General features: G+C 43.2%; 1 protein-coding gene and 1 pseudogene across 1 annotated transcript in view; both read right to left on the reverse strand.

Annotated features, from left to right (window-relative positions):
- The window catches only part of CPNE4 (copine IV), a 525,574-nt gene that overhangs the window by 473,468 nt on the left and 32,733 nt on the right, over window positions 1-19,373 (reverse strand). The window lies entirely within an intron of this gene.
- On the reverse strand, window positions 3,052-6,997 carry LOC104984985 (annotated as a pseudogene).

The following is a 19,373-nucleotide window of genomic DNA, read 5'->3' on the forward strand; positions in this document are numbered from 1 at the left end:
GGTGGGGGGGGGCGGGGCAAAATAAACTCTGCCACTAAGAAACAAAAGGACAAGGAGACAATGTTAAATGAGCTACTCTGAATTTTAACTCCAGTCCCAGGGAAAGCCTGGAGCTGAGATGGCCTGAAAAGGTCCTCTTAGCCAGTCTCAGAAAATTCTAGCAACTTCCCTTGACAGTTTAATCAACCCTCATTTTACAGCTAATTGTCATTTTGGGAAGGTAGGGGTGTACATTGGATAAAATATTTAATATTCTTCAAAAGATCTTGAATTTTAATTTTGGCTCTACCCCTAACTGGCTCTGTAACCTTGGAAAAATAACATCCCCTCTCTGGACTTCATTTCTTCATTTGCAAAATGAAAGCAAAACACCATCCATCTCCCAGTTCCTCCATCCTTTATGTAGATGGGTAATGAACAATAGGTCTTCCTTAGGGGCTCAGTGGTAAAACCTGCAATGCAGGAGATGCAGAAGACATGGGTTCAATCCCTGAGTCAGGAACACCCTCTTGAGGAGGGCATGGTAACCCACTCCAGTATTCTTGCCTGGAGAACCCCACAGATAGAGGAGCCTGTCGGACTACAGTCCATAGGGTTGCAAACACTCGGACACAACTGAAGCGACAGAGCAGCACGCAATGAACAGTATTTTCCTTATAATAATGCTTGGAAGGAAAGTTATGACCAACCCAGACAGCATACTAAAAAGCAGAGACATTGCTTTGTCTACAAAGGTCCGTCTAGTCAAGGCTATGGTTTTTCCAGTAGTCATGTATAGATGTGAGAGTTGGACTATAAAGAAAGCTGAGTGCCAAAGAATTGATGCTTTTGAACTGTGGGGTTGGAGAAGACTCTTGAGAGTCCCTTGCACTGCAAGAAGATCCAACCAGTCCATCCTAAAGGAAATCAGTCCTGGGTGTTCATTGGAAGGACTGATGTTGAAGCTGAAACTCCAATACTTTGGCCACCTGATGTGAAGAACTGCATCATCTGAAAAGACCCTGATGTTGGGAAAGATTGAAGGCAGGAGGAGAAAGGGACAACAGAGGAGATGGTTAGATGGCATCACCGACTCAATGGGCATGAGTTTGGGTGGACTCCGGGAGTTGGTGATGGACAGGGAGGCCTGGCGTGCTGCAGTTCATGGAGTTGCAAAGAGTCGGACATGATTGAGTGACTGAACTGAACTGAATCCTTCAAAAACAAATCTCAACAATCACTCTTTAGAATAAAACTTTATCTAGCAATTGTCCTTTTAAGAAGGCAATTCTTTTAACTTCTATTTAGTTTTCTGAATTCCCACCCATAAGAATACTGCTACTAGTATCTTAAAAACAAAATCTGTCAAGGATACAGGATTTAAGTTTATGAAATGCATTTGTATCACTTAATCCCTACAATATTAAGGTGAGGAGTGGTGGAAAAGGCTTTTAATTGTCCCCCATATCCATTCTTTTTGTCTTCAGAGGACTCAGCTCCTGGTTTTTGTTGTAACCTATGACCACATCTGAAATAATAATGCCTTTCCCAATCTCCTCACACAGCTAGGTGTGATACTTCTCTAACTTCTGGCAAAAGCAGTGTTATGATTTCCAAAACATATCCTTTAAAATTGGTGGCCATGCATTTCTTTCCCCCATCTCCTTCCTGTTGGCTGAGATGCAGACCAGTTGGTAGAAGTCAAGCAACAACTTGGACCAAAGTAGACACTCCAGGTGAAATATGGCAAGGCAACAGGATAAAATGCCTTGATTCCAAATGACCCCATGAATTTACTTTAGCAGACTCTGGATAATATGTGAGCAAAATAAACTTGTGTTTTGCATAAATAACTAATACTTTTGTTTCCCTCGCAGCCCAAATAATTCCTAACTTATACAAATATAGGAATTAACAGCTTTATTTTACAAATTTAATAAGTTGCTGAAAGTTTCAAGAGAGCTAACATATGAATACAGGACAATTTTTTTTTAAGCACAATACAGCAATTTATTTAGATGTTTAAAATGAATACAAAGGGAAATAAAGATCACAAAATTATACAAAATTGTACAAAGGGAAATAAAGATCACACTACTACAACAGTATGTCATATATTAAATGGTATAAATGAATACTCCAGGATGGTGTTTAACAAAAATAAAACTAAATATCCAAAAAGCAGCACTCATTGGTCTGCTGCTTCAACACAACACATTTCCACACAGATCTAAAAGGTGTCAAAATTAGTAGCTGCAAAGTCAATGCTTGCATGTGACATTTAGCTTAAAAGATTTCAGAAAACATCTTAAATACCAGTTTTTGTTACTATCAGCTGTAATGTCAAGTGTATTCAGAACAAGAAAAATTATATAATACAAGAGAGTCCAGATATATGTCTTATGTGGCTGGTCTCTGTCACGAGATTGTACAAGGTTACGTGCAAAAACTAAGTCTGTCCCTAAGTCCACACTAGTGTAGTTTCAGGCTTTTGCTAGGTCAACCAGATACAATGCTTATTACATGGCAAGGACAACACTAAAAAAAGACATGAATCTATGATGGGTATACCATAACAATATCATAAGCCTCACTTGAATAGGTCTAAAAGACAGTAATATACGTTTCAACTATTCAGAATCAATACATGAAAAAAAAATTGATTTCCCCAAACTCTACTATACACATTGGACTGGTAGCTTGTGTGTTGGCCCTACACTACCATTTTAATCAGGAGAACGTTTCTCAAGGACATCCAACCAGACATTGTTTAACAGAGGGAAAGAAATGTGGAGAAGGCAGATAAAACAAACCTATGCTTTTTCTCGTGTGCATTTATGAGCCACCAGCTTATTGGTTTTTCACATTTAGTTACTGTGTCTGTCACAGAACATTCTAAAGCAATATCAGCCAATCATGTGTCATAGACTTAGAAATAACCACTGGGACTGGAGTGACCACATGTTCCCACAGCCTGATGACCCAGCACTCAAAAGGCAGTACCAGTTAGAACATAGCTTTGCAGTCAAAACTGAAAGGAGAACAGAGTTCCAGGATGCAGCATTTGTCACCAATGCCAGAAAACCTGGCCCTTAAGCCTGTTGGCTGCTCAGTTTAACTCCCATCAAGCTGCCATGCATCAGCTCAGCTATTCCATCAGTCATGTTGTCAAACTGCTCCCCATCCTCACTGTCAATTGTGCTATTCTGCCACTCAATCTGTGGGGTGGACAAGTGCTCATCATTTTCAGTTGCATTCTTCCACTGTGACTGGTCCTTGGACCAAAACCCTTCAACTTTTCCATAGGAACTATTATTCCATTTCATCTGCTCTCTGTCACCCTGCATAGGAGCCTTTTTTTTGTCAGCTGGCTTACTGTTCCTTGCGTCTTCACTTTGGGAAGACTCATTGGACCAGGTTCCTGTTTTCATGTCATATGTGTTGTCTTCAAAGTCTGACACTTGTTGGGAACCAGGGCCACTCTAAGATGGAGAAGCACCATCTTTCCACTCAACATCATCATCTTGGCCAACCTCACTATCAGAGGCATCATGCATTAGTTTGGTTGGTTCTTCAGTAAAATGAATAGTTTCATATTTTGAACGATCCTCCTCCTTTTGGTCTAGCTTCTCAGATCCTAAAGTATCTTCAGAAATTACCTTCAGTATGTGTTCATCTGGGTTATCACTAGGGCTTTTAGACTCAACTTTGAAAACAGGTTTAAAAGAACAATCACTTCCATTGGATTTTTTTCCAAATTTTCAAAACTGTCTGAGGAACTGTCATCTTCCTTCCCAAGACTGAGCTTTTTGTCTGCTGTTTTACTAGCACTGACTGTGGAATCCTTCTTATCATGATTTTCAAATAGCCACTCAACATCAAAATTCATCTCATACTTAACTTTTTTTTCAATTCTTTCATGTTGAAGCCCAGTAACATACCAGGCTTGTACTTTTCACAGTCTCAGACACACTTCTTCCTCTTGTTACTAAAATGGAAAGCGATGTCACTCTTCCACCACCATAAGCTGGCCGCCAGCTTCTCAATTTCTCTCCTGGTGGGACAGTGTTGTTTGTTGAAATATTTTGTTAGGAAGATTTTCCTGGCTTCATAGGAATCATATTCAAGACCCTTAGGGTCTAAAGCTAAAACAGGCTCCTCAGGCTCTCTTTAAAGAAGCTGGATGAACAGCTATCTTCATCTAATTTTCACTTCTTCAGCAAAGGAAATTCCATTTGCTCATAAGTGCACATAACAGGTGCCAGGCCTGGTGACTGGTTAAGCATTTGTCTTGTCTTGGGAATTCTGGGTCTTTCCAACACCCTTGCAGTGAACCAGATGCAGAGTGACAGTCAAGGTGTCATGTTGCTGGTATACACACCAAGCCAGTGGATGCACTTGTAGGTGAGCTTTTTCTCCATTGGACAAACCGTTTGAATAAATTGGTGCCTCTCTCATAAGTGATGTGCAAGTGCAAATATGGGTCCTTTTAGGACTGAAAAGTGAAGAGGGCAAAGGGTTTTCCCAACATGTTTTTTATAGGGCACTAAAGCTTGAGGTGAACTTTTAACAGGGATATCTGCCTTTTCCTGCACTTTTGGCTATGGCTTTGGAGGGATGGGTGGGTTATTTGGGGGCATGGTAAGCAATAGATCATGTCATCCAGTCCCATCACTTCATGGCAAATAGATGGGGAAACAATGGAAACAGTGTCAGACTTTATTCTTCTGGGCTCCAAAATCACTGCAGATGGTGATTGCAGCCATGAAATTAAAAGACACTTACTCCTTGGAAGGAAAGTTATGATTAACCTAGATAGCATATTCAAAAGCAGAGACATTACTTTGCCAACAAAGGTTCGTCTAGTTAAGGCTATGGTTTTTCCCGTGGTCATGTATGGATGTGAGGGTTGGACTGTGAAGAAGGCTGAGCGCCAAAGAATTGATGCTTTTGAACTGTGGCATTGGAGAAGACTCTTGAGAGTCCCTTGGACTGCAAGGAGATCCAACCAGTCCTTTCTGAAGGAGATCAGTTCTGGGTGTTGATTGGAAGGACTGATCCTGAAGCTGAAACTCCAATATTACAGCCACCTCATGCGAAGAGTTGACTCATTGGAAAAGACTCTGATGCTGGGAGGGATTGGGGGGCAGGAGGAGAAGGGAACGACAGAGGATGAGATAGCTGGATGGCATCACTGACTCGATGGATGTGAGTCTGAGTGAACTCCAGGAGTTGGTGATGGACAGGGAGGCCTGGCGTGCTGCGATTCATGGGGTCACAAAGAGTCAGACATGACTGAGCGACTGACCTGAACTGAAGCAACAGATTCAGTGGGAGCATCCCTTAGGTTATACGTGGTTACAAGGAGATAGATGTTAGTATGACTACCCTGCTGCAATGCCAAATCAAAACTCAGAGTAGAATCTGTTTTAGATCCCATCTCTTCATTAACGTGAACCATCCACATGTGTGTCACCATCTTTTCCATACCATTGAAGGTTGACCAGCAATATGGACATGACAGACCATGAGTTAACATATGGTTGAGCAGTGTCTGTGGGCAAATAGTGATTACAGTAGAGGCATTTGATAGTCAAATTGTGTATTTTCATAATGTAGTTGGCTACTGCTGGGATTTTCAGCTTTATGTTCTTTTCCGAAGTGCACACTATATACATTGTCAGGAAAAAGCTCATTACAGATCGTACATATTTTCCACTTGAGTTGAGGAAGTATTGGGTGGTGGAGGGCCAGTGACAGCTGCAGTCAGCTTGGAGCTGGACTGACCTAATACTCTGGATGCCTGTGACTAGGAGAGGAAAGGAGACTTTAACTGGCCTGAAGAGAGAGACGGGCATTTGGAGACTGTTGTGAGTATGTTGCTGGTGCCTGGATCCTCTGTTTTGACCCAGGACAGTAAGATCTTCCATTTCCACTTGGAAGTAACTGCTTAACAGACCGAGACTACTGAGGGATGGAAACAGATGTCTTGCCACCTAGCCCCAGTCTCATTGACTGACCAACACATGGCCCTGGCCTACAGATTTAACTCCATAGTTTTCCTGCTCCAGGTGAACACTGGACATCATGTTGACACCTATTGAATTTAAGTTAGGCTCTGGTATGGAGTTGATTTACCATCTGCTGTGATGGCAAAGACCTGACTTTTCCAGAAGCGAGGGAACCAATTCTTGATTGGAGTCCCATGCCCTTCTTCTCTTGAGGTTTGGGAGCAATTAGCATCAAGGGTTTGGATCTGGGAACCACCAAACTTGTATGGCCAATCATGACAGTGATCTGATAAGCCTGTGTGTTCGTGGTCTTCAATGACATGTTGTACCAAAGCTCCTCAAGACTTTGGCATAAAAAGGCATCGCTTGCAGTGAATACTACTTTCTTTCCTGGCATTTGTGTCTAAAGGGATTGAACCACTGAATGATTTTTCTTCTGCCCTTGCTATGTAAAGTGCTACCACATGCTGAAAATGTTTCCTGTAGATGTGCTTCCTAACTACTTCTTAAAGAGGATCTCGGTACAGCTTGCTCTCCACTGACAACCTGCTTAGGTTTAAGGCCATCATTTTTGCTTTTATTTTTGAATGTGCTGAGGCTACCTGCTGCGCTGGTATTTGGAGCATGGAATATTTTAATGTGTTTTCAAAGTCTTTTCGTCTGCATTGAATGTACAGTAGGGGCAACTAAGGAGAATCCTATTTTCAAAGTCTTCACTATGGACATTCCAGAAATGACTTTTGTAGGCAGAGAAAGACTTTAAAGAAAATGGGCAAGCACTGCAGCAAAAAGGTTTTGTCCAACAATCCTGTTTTTTTGTAAGCAAAGGGTCTCATAGCCTTACATCCTCCCATGTAGTGTTTTTCAAATAAAAGTCTTTAGGTTCAAACTGTTTAAAGTCTTCTAAGTGTTCTTCACAGTATTCCAACCCAATGTCACTAAGTATTTTTTTCAGTTTTCCAGGCATTTCTTAAAATGCCAGGATTGCTGACAGGAAGTTGGAACATAGTTTTGGTGTGAATTGACAATGTGGTCCAAAGAGCAAGGTAGGAACGGAGTCCAGATGCTCAAAATGGTAGTACAGGGCATAACCACTAAGCCATCTATCAGTTCTGCTGCTGCTGCTAAGTCACGTTAGTCGTGTCCGACTCTGTGCGACCCCATAGACGGCAGCCCACCAGGCTCCCCCCTCCCTGGGATTCTCCAGGCAAGAACACTGGAGTGGTTTGCCATTTCCTTCTCCAATGCATGAAAGTGAAAAGTGAAAGTGAAGTCACTCAGTCCTGTCTGACTCTTAGTGACCCCATGGACTGCAGCCCCCCAGGCTCCTCCGTCCATGGGATTTTCCAGGCAAGAGTACTGGAGCGGGGTGCCATTGCCTTCTCAGACCTATCAGTTCAGTTCAGTTCAGTTCAGTTCAATTGCTCAGTCGTGTCCGACTTTTTGTGACCCCATAGACTACAGCACGTCAGTCACCTGTCCATCACCAACTCCTGGAGTTTACTCAAACTCATGTCCATTGAGTTCGTGATGTCATCCTTTGTCGTCCCCTTTTCCTCTTCCTTCAATCTTTCCCAGCATTAGGGTCTTTAAAAATGAGTCAGCTTTTTGCATCAGATGGCCAAAGTATTGGAGTTTCAGCTTCAACATCAGTCCTTCTGATGAACATTCAGGACTGATTTCCTTTAGGATGAACTGGTTGGATCTCCTTGTAGTCCAAGGACTCTCAAGAGTCTTCTCCAACACCATAGTTCAAAAGCATCAATTCTTCGGTGCTCAGCTTTCTTTATAGCCAAGCTCTCACATCTATACATGACCACTGGAAAAAACATAGCCTTGGCTAGACGGACCTTTGTTGGTGAAGCAATGTCTCTGTTTCTTAATATGCTGTCTAGTTGGTCATAACTTTTCTTCCAAGGAGTAAGCATCTTTTTATTTCATGGCTGCAGTCGCCATCTACAGTGATTTTGGAGCCCCCAAAAATAAAGTCTCTATTTCCACTGTTTCTCCATCTGCTTGCCATGATATGATGGGACTAGATGCCACGATCTTAATTTTTTGAATGTTGAGCTTTAAGGCCAACTTTTTCACTCTCCTCTTTCAAGTTCATCAAGAGGCTCTTTAGTTCTTCTTCACTTTCTGCATAAGGGTGGTGTCATCTGCATATCTGAGGTTATTGGTATTTCTCCCAGCAATCTTGATTCCAGCTTGTGTTTCATCCAGCCCAGTGTTTCTCATGCTGTACTCTGCATATAAGCTAAATATAAGTTAACAAGAAGGCGATGGCATCCCACTCCAGTACTCTTGCCTGGAAAATCCTATGGAGGGAGGAGCCTGGTGGGCTGCAGTCCATGGGGTCGCTAGGAGTCGGACACGACTGAGTGACTTCACTTTAACTTTCATGCCCTGGAGTAGGAAATGGCAACCCACTCCAGTGTTCTTGCCTGGAGAATCCCAGGGACGGGGGAGCCTGGTGGGCTGCCGTCTCTGGGGTCTCACAGAATCAGACACGACTGAAGCGACTTAGCAGCAGCAACCTATAGGCCACCTATCAGTTCAGTACAAAAAGTACAACCCTGTGCATCATGGTGCAAAAGCTGGGGCCTAGGCTTCGCATTGTGCATCTCAGACCTTGACTAGGCTTAAAGGCGCGTGCGGGGCCAGAGTGCTCTGGGGCCCTGTGGCTGCTGCAGGAGCAGAGGGCGGATGGAGGTGGCATGGCGCCGATGGCAGGGAGGGCGCGCCCAGGGCCTCTTTGCGCTCTAGGTCGGCAGCCTCACCAGCCTCCGGCTCGTGTTCCAGCGGGAGCAGATCCCTCCAGTCTCCGCACTGGTGGCTGCGGCGGCAGCATTGTTGATTGGTGCAGAGGAGAGGAGGAAGGAGGAGATGGAGGGTGTGGGAGAGGCGGTTTCCCCGGCACAGGCAGGTGGGTGGTGGCGGCTGCCCCAGCACTTCTATACCTCCTCAGTAGCCGGGACGGAGAGAGCCAGCTATGTCTGGGGAGGTGCCAAAATCCCCTTTAACTCTGTCTGCGGGAGGGGGAGGGGGCACAAGATGGCGGCGGCCGGATGTGGTCATGGATCCTGGCTGGCAGCAGAGTGGAGACCCGACCGGTTGGAGGCACCTGTAGCCGAAGTGGTGGCAGCGGCAACAGAAGTGGGGTGGGGGGCTGCTCTCGCATCTCCCCCTCGGCAGCCAATACTAGCGCCTCTGAAGACTCCTGAACTTGCCCTAGCAAGAATGGCGGCCAAGAAAGTGAATACAGGAAAATTTTGATACCCAAGCCCAGTGAACTTATTAATTCTCTCTAAACAGATACAAGCAACCATTAGTAGATTTAAGCTGAAATATACTCTTTAAAATGGAATTCATCATAGACCAGAACAGCTCAGAGGCAGCTCATGTTGCCCTGAATTTGAAAAACACTGGGCTCCCAGAAAAGTTAATGGGGACAATTACCTCTCTAAAATTGAGGGGACGTTGGATTCCAGCTCTATGAAGGACTCTTATTCTTCTCAAACCATCTAAGTAAGGAATAGAACTCATCCTTACTATCCTTTAAAAATGAGTTCCAGAATGGATCATGTCTATTATTTTTTTTGTGTTTTTTTTTTTTTTTAGATAAAATGCCAGTGTTTCTCATAGTAATCATATTTTTCTCTAAGAACTAAGTAGATGGCACCTCAGATGCCAAGAGCAGCTGGAGCAGCTTATTCACAAGTAACAGTAGAGATGCCAAAGCCCACTGGGAGCTCAGGTTTTCAACTTAAGGAAAACTTGCAGGCCATGTATCCTCTACTGCTGCATATTTTATATTTTACAGTAATGGAATATTTTTAGACAAAAATATGAATAAAAGACATTGCTGGGTTTCTTTGTACAAGACATTGTATATATTTTATTATGGTTTTATTGTTTCTATAGCCCAATTCTAACTATATAGATGCTATAGTTCTATGTTGGGAGAAGGAAAGGGGAGAGAATATTATTCCAAGACCCCCAAGAAAGGTCTTGATTTTATTAATCATTCCTATATACTTATATTCATATTTATCAGGAGTGTGCAGTATGCCAGGCACTCTGATATTGATAATATGATACTAAAAGATACATATGGACCTTTGTCTTATGGGTTATGAAGTTTGAAGGTGAATATAACAAATAGGCAAGCAGTAAAATATGGCATTTCCTGTAACCTGAAAAGTATAAAAAAAGTACATATAGGAGTCCCGAGGAAGCACAAGCTGGAATCAAGATTGCTACATAACTTATATGCAGAGTACATCATGAGAAAGGCTGGGCTGGAAGAAGCACAAGCTGGAATCAAGATTGCTGGGGAAAATATCAATAATCTCAGGTATGCAGATAACATCACCCTTATGGCAAAAAGTGAAGAATAACTAAAGAGTCTCTTGATGAAAGTGAAAGAGGAGAGTGAAAAAGTTGGCTTAAAGCTCAACATTCAGAACACTAAGATCATGGCATCTGGTCCCATCACTTCATGGCAAATACATGGGGAAACAGTGGAAACAGTGGCTGACTTTATTTTTCTGGGCTCCAAAATCACTGCAGATGGTGATTGCAGCCATGAAATTAAAAGATACTTAATCCTTGGAAGGAAAGTTATGACCAACCTAGATAGCATATTCAAAAGCAGAGACATTACTTTGCCAACAAAGGTCCGTCTAGTCAAGGCTATGTTTTTTCCAGTGGTCATGTATGGATGTGAGAGTTGGACTGTGAAGAAGGCTGAGTGCCGAACTTTTGAACTATGGTGTTGGAGAAGACTCTTGAGAGTCCCTTGGACTGCAAGGCGATCCAACCAGTTCATCCTAAAGATCAGTCCTGGGTATTCACTGGAAGGACTGATGTTGAAGCTGAAACTCCAATACTTTGGCCACCTGATGCAAAGAGCTGTCTCATTTGAAAAGACCCTGATGCTGGGAGGGATTGGAGGCAGGAGGAGAAGGGAATGACACAGGATGAGACGGCTGGATGGCATCCCCGACTCAATGGACATGGGTTTGGGTGAACTCAGGGAGTTGGTGATGGACAGGGAGGCGTGGCATGCTGTGATTCATGGGATTGCAAAGAGTTGGACATGACTGAGCAAGTGAACTGAATTTGGCAAAGAAGGAAGGAAAACTGGAATTTGGCGGGAACATGTTGGGGAAAGTTTCTCAAAGAAGTGACAGTTAAGCTAAAATCTACCCACGATGACTAGGAGATGATCTGGATAATGAGAAGATTGTCCTCAGCAGAATAAACTGCATGGGTGACTGTTTAGGAGCATCTCAGTGGCATCAGGACAAGATACTAGCCTAGATCCCATTTGGCTACCTTACCCAAAATGGGCAAAATAACACTTCTTACTAGGATTTGCAAAATTCAGACTTAAATTGAAGAATATAGAGAAAACCACTAGGCAATCTAGGTATGACCTAAATCAAATCCCATATGGTTATACAGTGGAAGTGACCAATCAGTTCAGTCCAGTTCAGTTGCTCAGTTGTGTCCAAGTCTTTATGACCCCATGGACCACAGCATGCCAGGCCTCCCTGTCCATCACCAACTCGTGGAGTTTACCCAAATTCATGTCCATTGAGTCAGTGATGCCATCCAACCATCTCATCCTCTGTCATCCCCTTCTTCTCCTGCCCTCAATCTTTCCCAGCATCTGGGTCTTTTCAAATGAGTCAGCTCTTTGCATCAGGTGGCCAAAGTATTGGAGTTTCAGCATCAACATCAGTCCTTCCAATGAGCACTCAGGACTGATCTCCTTTAGGATGAACTGGTAGGATCTCCTTGCAGCCCAAGAGACTCTCAAGACCTAAATCAAATCCCATATGATTATACAGTGGAAATAACAAATAGATTCAAGGAATTAGATATTTTAGAGTGCCTAAAGAACTACTGACAGAAGTTCCTAACATTTTACATGAGGCAGAGATCAAGAACATCTCCAAGAAAAAGAACTGCAAAAAGGCAAAATGGTTGTGTGAGGAGAACTTACAAATAGATGAGAAAAGAGAAGCAAAAGGCAAAGGGGAAAAGCAAAGATATACCCGTCTGAATGTAGAGTTCCAAAGAATAGCAAGGAGAGATAAGAAAGCCTTTTTGAACAATGCAAAGAAATAGAGGAAAATAGTAGAATGAGAATGACTGGCAATCTCTTCAAGAAAATTAGAGATACCAATGGAACATTTCATGCAAAGATAGGCACAGTAAAGGACAGAAACGGTATGGACCTAACAGAAGCAGAAGATATTAAAAAGAGGTGGCAAAAACACACAGAAGAACTACACAAAAAAAGATCTTAATGACCCAGATAACCACGATGGTTTCATCACTCACCTCGAGCCAGACATCCTGGAATGTGAAATCAAGTGGGCCTTAGGAAGAATCACTATGAACAAAGCTAGTTGAGGTGATAGAATTCTAGCTGAGGTATTTCAAATCCTAAAAGATGATGCTGTGAAAGTGTTGCACTCAATATGCCAGCAATTTTGGAAAATTCAGCAGTAGCCACAGGACTGGAAAATGTCAGTTTTCATTTCAGTCCCAAAGAAGGCCAATGCCAAAGAATGTTCAAACTGCCGTGCAGTTGGACTCATTTCACATGCTAGCAGGGTGATGCTCAGAGTCCTTCAGGCTGGGCTTCAAGCAGTATATGAACTGAAAACTTCCAGATATACAAGCTGGATTTAGAAAAGGTAGAGGAATCAGGGATCAAATTGCCAACATCCATTGCATTATAGAAAAAGCTGCAGGATTCCAGAAAAACATCTACTTCTTCATTGACTATACTAAAGATTTTGATTGTGTGGATCACAACAAAATGTGGAAATTTCTTAAAGAAAGGGAATACCAGACCATCTCACCTGCCTCCTGTGAAGCCTGTGCAGGTAAGGAAGAAGCAGTTGGAGCCAAACATGGAACAATGGACTGGTTCAGAATTGGGAATGGCATGTGTGAGGACTGTGTATTGTCACCCTGCTTATTTGACTTATATGCAGAATACATCGTGCGAACTGCCAGGCTGGATGAATCACAAGCTGAAATCAAGATTGCCAGAAGAAATGTCAGTTACCTCGGATATGCACATGACACCACCCTTATGGCAGAAAGAGGAAATAGTCTCTTGATGAGGTGAAGGAGCTGGCTTAAAACTCAACATCTAAAAATGTGAGATCACAGCATCAGGCCCCATCACTTCATGGCAAATAGATGAGAAAACAATGAAAACAGTGACAGACTTTTTTATTTTCTTGGGCTCCAAAATCACTGTGGATGGTGACTACAGCCATGAAATTAAAAAATGCTTGCTCCTTGGAAGAAACGCAATGACAAACCTAGACTGCATATTAAAAAGCACAGACATTACTTTGCTGACAAAGCTCCAAATAGTCAAAGCTATCGTTTTTCCAGTAGTCCTGTATGAATGTGAGAGCTGGACAGTAAAAAAAAAGCTGAGTGACAAAGATTGATGCCTTTGAACTGTGGTGCTGGAGAAGACTCCTGAGGGTTCCTTGGACAGCAGGGAGATCAAACCAGTCAATCCTGAAGAAAATCAATCCTCACTTTTCACTGGAAGGACTGATGCTAAAGCCGAAGCTCCATTACTTTGGCCTCCAGTGCAGTGAGCCGACTTACAGAGCCTAGAGGGACACATAAGAAATGGTCCTTATCCTTGAGGAGAAACAAACTTTGTCAACAGAGGCAGTCTGGGCTTAAGTTGATGGTATGAGAGTTGCAGCTGTTAATAATCAAGCATGAACAGGACACAATGTGATCTTTAAAGACAAGTAGTCTTAATTCTGGGGCTTCCCAGGTGACTCAGTGGTAAAGAATCTGCCTGTCAATGCAAGAGATGCAGGAGAAGCTGGTTTGATCCCTGGGTTGGAAGATCCCCTGGAGGAGGAAATGGCAACCCATTCCAGTATTCTTTCCTGGAAAATCCCATGGACAGAGGAGGCTGGAGTTGCTAAGAGTCAGACATGACTGAGCATGGTTACAGTTGTAATTCTAAGGAGAAAGGACAAGAAGGCAGTAGGTAAGAGGGTCAAGGGACAGCAAGAAGTCAAAAAGAGGTATGTTTGGTAAACTCTGCATGAGCAGTTAACCAACAAAGGCTGCATGTACTTATTTTATTTAATGTTGTTAACTTTCATGTTTCATTAGTTTTGTGTGGGAGCACATTATTCATCCAACTAATTTCTCTTAAATGTTCTGATGAATGAATGCTAGTTAATGATGGTGCCAGAAACGGGAAGGCTTCTATCTAGAAGTCATTTAGCTCAGCAGCAGACATCACACTGAGCCATGTTTAGAGACACACAGGATGCAGTGGGGTACCTTTGGGAGCATCCAGCTTGGGAACAATTCAATAAATGCCTCCTAGGAAAAATCAACCAAATTGAATGGCCTCTGCAAAGAGGTCTTAGTGATTCTGAGTATGACTGAGAGTGAGAAAAGATAACGGGTTGGGAGACCAATTATTAAACCACCTTAAAAGTCTAAGAAGAAAATTCTAAAAGTTTAGAGTGAGGGCAAATGAGATATAAAAGAATGAATGAAGAAAAAAAAATACTGCAGAGTTTGACTGGATAAAGTGGGGAGAATAAGAGAGAAAGAACTAGCACGAAGAAGATATTTGTAAGGGGTACTTAGAAGCTGATGGTGGCTAAGGGCTATATAACTTTGCTGAGTTAAGACAGAACAGGATGACATGCTCCCAGGAGGTGATCTCAGATAGAAAATAAGGATCAATTGGTATTTTTCCTAAAAAGAAGAGTTGAGGGGATTGCAATAAGATATAGCAATAAAAGACTGAAGAGATCTTTAGAAGAAGACTGTATTTTTGGTGTCAGCATCAAGAATTCTTCTTGATTCTTCAGAATGATGCAGAGAGCCAGGTGAGCAGCTTTGGAGTAGGGTTGCTGATATAAGGCATTTCCTTCCCCACCATTTCACACTCAGCCCTGTGATACAGTCCTGTGGCAACAGGAAACTGACTACCCAGAGCATCTCAACACTTTCTTTGTGTCCAGACAGAGGAGAAGGGAGGACGAGCGTGGGCAGACTAGCTTCAGAATGCCGGACTCTATTCCTCCCATGTCAGCCTGACTTTCTTCTGAAAGAGAAAGACTTGGTAAACAGAGACTCTAGCATTCAAAGAAAATTAAACACAATGAACTATAGGCACTTTTCTAGACACAAATCTACCTTAAGACTCTGGGACTATTTTTTAATCTGAAATAACCTTCCTCTCTTCTTCATTGATGAAATTCTTCTGGGTCTTCAGAATCCATCAGGAATACCATCCCCTCTAAGAATATTTTCTGACTACCTTGTACCCTAAGCATGGATTGAGTTAGATACTGTGGCAGATGACATTTTCCAAAGATGCCTGCACTGATATATATCCCACTGCACACGCCCTTCCTTATATCATGACACTGACATTTCTCCAAAGAGAGGTGGGAAATTGGTTCCCCTACACTGACCTAAGTAGACCTTTGTTATGTCTCAGAAAAACATTGTGATGGAAGTACATGGCAGGTGAAACTAGGTCATAAAAGGCATGTGGCTTCTGCCTGGCTCTCTCTTGGCATAATTGCCTTAGGAACCCAGATGCCATGTTTTGAAGAAGCTCAGACTGTATGAAGAGACCATATGTTCTGAGCCAGAGCCCCAGCTCGGCCCCCAGCCAACATATCCCACATATGAGTGAATGAACCTTCAAGTGATTTCAGCCCTTAGCCTTCAAATTTTCTACTAAAGACTTCAGACATTGTAGAGTAGGGACAAACTCTCCCTGAGGTGCCCTGCCTTAATCCTTTACCAACAGAAAAGGTGAGAGATAATAAATAATTTTTGTTACCTTATGCCATCTTTCACGACTCTACAGTACTCATTTCAATGAAATCATTGGTCTTATCACACTATATTATAATCTGGTTACTTTATCAATCACAAGATTGGGAAATCTCAAATGACTGGAACCATGTCTTTTTACTTGTATGTCTCCAAGACCTAGAACAGGGCAATAAATATTTGTTGGGCAGATGAATTTTCACAGGACCCATCTTATTTTGCTCTATCCACCCCTGAAACCTACCTAGGACCACTGATAGTATGAGGATGAAACTTGATTAAGTATTAGCTATGGCCAGGATAGGAGCTTAGCTGTCTTGTGGAATAATTAAAGACACTCATATTCTGTGACTGACAGCTTGGGGAAGGTAGGTGGGTTTGCCAATTATTAAACTTGTCTCTCAGTTTCACTCACCCTTCTATATTTCTTTGTGATGTCAAAGCTGAGAACTCTGAAAACCACTGTCTGCTTTGGCAACCAGACCCCTGTTAGTGCCAAGCAGGGTCCCTTAGAGGTGATGATAAGAATGGAGAAGTGGATGGGGCTGGCTCCCACACCCCAGGAGCATCAGCAATCTTCCCCCACCAACAAAGGCATTTCTCACTCCAACAAAGGCACTTCCCTTGGCAGCTGTTGAATCTACTTTAAGTTTCTCTAACACTCACAGAACCAGCTTATCACACCCTTCAGGAACATGGCACCATCTCTTCCTCAGGTGCCTGGGTTTTAGCCCATTTTTCCTCCTTGTTCTTCCAGCTCTAAGGGCTAAGGCTGCTTCCTTCAGTTTCTATTATTTGGATACCATATTGTCTCCTATTTGCTCTTTCACATATTCAATTCCTACTAACCCTACTTATGAAAAATTTAACCAGGGAGGTGAAAGATCTATAAATTAAATACCATAAAACAGAACAGATGGCAGAGGGGTAAGTGAATTTGGGTTACATCTCTCTCTACGGATACATGAGGAATACACCTTTAGACACAGAATTGCTTGCAGAACACCAGCTGAGAGTGGACAGGAGTACCTGACCAGCAGAAAAGAATATACATACAGAACCACACAAAAGTTGGTAGGATGAAGGAACTAGGGGGAAATACAAGAGTATCAGTAGGACTGGACTTGCCCCCGGCGGGTGGGGTAACTGAAGCAGGGGTCAGTCCCCACATCGGGGCAATTGTCTGGGTCAAAGGAGAAACAGTTAAGGCTGAGAGTGAAACAGCTAATCTGTGGCAACCTAAATGGCATGAGAATCAGTCCTTGCCACAGCCATATATACCCCAGATAGGGGCACAGGTCCCCTAGAAGGTGTAGTGGCTGGGAGCTGGAGCTAGGGATTGTGGAGCAATCCCTGGGCAAGGGCTGCTGTTGACTTTGGAGAGACAGACCAAGGAGATATGAAGGAGGACACCATGGTGGGAAATGCCTGTGGAGAAAAGTCAGGAAGCCATAGAAGCAAGGCAATAATGCCAAGTCATGCATGGGGGGTGGAGGCATCACCATAGCCTCTCTCTGCCCACACACCAGCATTGGCAGCTGAACAACAGAGAGGCTGGCCCATCAAGCACTGAACTCCAGTAGGACCCCATCCAGTGTGCTCCTTTAAGTGGGTGATGCACCAACTACAGAATAGGACCTCATCCAGAGTGCTCCTTTAAGTGCCTGACACACTGATCTACAGAGTGGTACTCCAGCCAGGGGCCCCTTATGTGCCTGATGCACCGAACAACAGAGAAGAACCCCAGGCAAGGGAGCCCTCTAAGTGCCTGAATGGGTGGAGGTACAGGAAAAGACTAGCCAAAGAGGCCTCCTGACCAGCTATCAGAGGCTCATAAAAAGAACTTGGTAGGGCCACAACTCTTGCAGCTGAGGCAGTCCGTGTCCCTGCACACTTGGCACCACCAGGGTCCCCCTGACCCAAGCAGCTACGCCACTTTCATGCTCAACCCTCACTGGGGCAGAGCTGCCACAGGCAAAAACATGTCTTGCATCTGTGCATGTGGAATCGCTTCTGTCATGTCCAACTCTTTGCAACCCTGTGGACCATGGCCTTCCAGGCTTCTCTGTTAGTGGGGTTCTCTAGGCAGGAATACTAGAGTGTATTGGCCAATACTGATTGCCATACCCTTCTGGAGCACTGTATCTCCTGCTGCTTTGGCTGCCAACTCTCCTGAGTACCTGGTGCTTCCAGAACCCCTGAGACCCAAGAAGCTGCACTACCTCCACACGTGGCCCTTACTGGGACAGACCCAAGTCCTCCAGAGCAGCTAAAACCACAATTGAAATGCAGGGTCAGTGTGGCTAAGGAAGAAGACCAAAAACCCTCCCACAAGCTCTACAAGCTGCAGATTAAATCCACACGGTCAACTAGGCAGACTCTGTGTCTATGGACTATATAAAATGACATTGAGAGCTCCCACAAAAGAAACTGCACTAGTTCTGATAGCTGTGGACATTGGAGGCAAGAACACACAGGACTGGAGACAGATTAGAGACTCAGTTGCCCCCACAGCAGGTCCAGAGACCAGCACAGAGTTGGAAGGCACACTGGAGGGGTGAGGTCGACTATGACTCCCAGTGAGGGTAAGGATTCTGACAGCAGTGACTCAAAAACATTTATTATTCTTATGTTTTGACTTGTTCTGTAGATTCTTTGGGATTTTTTTTTTCTTTTCTTTTTTTCCCTTTGTCTCCCCCTCCCACTGCTGTTGTAATTGTTGATTTTATTGGCACTATGAAATCTAAATAAGATTTTGAGTTTTTTTTTTTTTTCAATCACTTTTTGCTATTATAAACCTCTGCCTCTACATTGGTCTTCTGCAGTTCTGTTACATTTTCCTCTTTCTTCCTCTTCTTCTTTTTCTCTTTTTAAATTTCAGTTTAAAAAATTTTTTAACTATTATTATTTTTCTACATTTATTCCTTTGCTTTTCCTACAGTTCTTTTCCCACTGCAGTTAATCTTTAATGTATACAAGTCTTCTTTATCTACCATTATTTAACTTGGCATATCTATTCTTTCTTTCCTTTCCTCTCACCATATTTGTTAGTTTTATTTTCATTGCTTTATTCCCCACTTGACACCTTGCTTTAGTTTTGTTTTCCAGTTTAGTTTTGTTCTTCAGTTCAGTTCAGTCAATCAGTCGTGTCCGACTCTTTGCAACCCCATGAATCACAGCACACCAGGCCTCCCTGTCCATCACTAACACCCGGAGTTCACTGAAATTCATGTGCATAGAGTCAGTGATGCCATCCAGCCATCTCATCCTCTGTCGTCCCCTTCTCCTCCTGCCCCCAATCCCTCCCAGTATCAGGGTCTTTTCCAATGAGTCAACTCTTTGCATGAGGTGGCCAAAATATTGGAGTTTCAGCTTCAGTGTCAGTCCCTCCAATGAATACCCAGGACTGATCTCCTTTAGGATGGACTGGTTGGATCGCCTTGCAGTCCAAGGGACTCTCAAGAGTCTTCTCCAACACCACAGTTCAAAAACATCAATTCTTCGGTG

The sequence above is a fragment of the Bison bison genome, unplaced genomic scaffold (assembly GCF_000754665.1).
Source record: "Bison bison bison isolate TAMUID 2011002044 unplaced genomic scaffold, Bison_UMD1.0 scf7180017864037, whole genome shotgun sequence".
NCBI classification, from domain to species: Eukaryota; Metazoa; Chordata; class Mammalia; order Artiodactyla; family Bovidae; genus Bison; species Bison bison.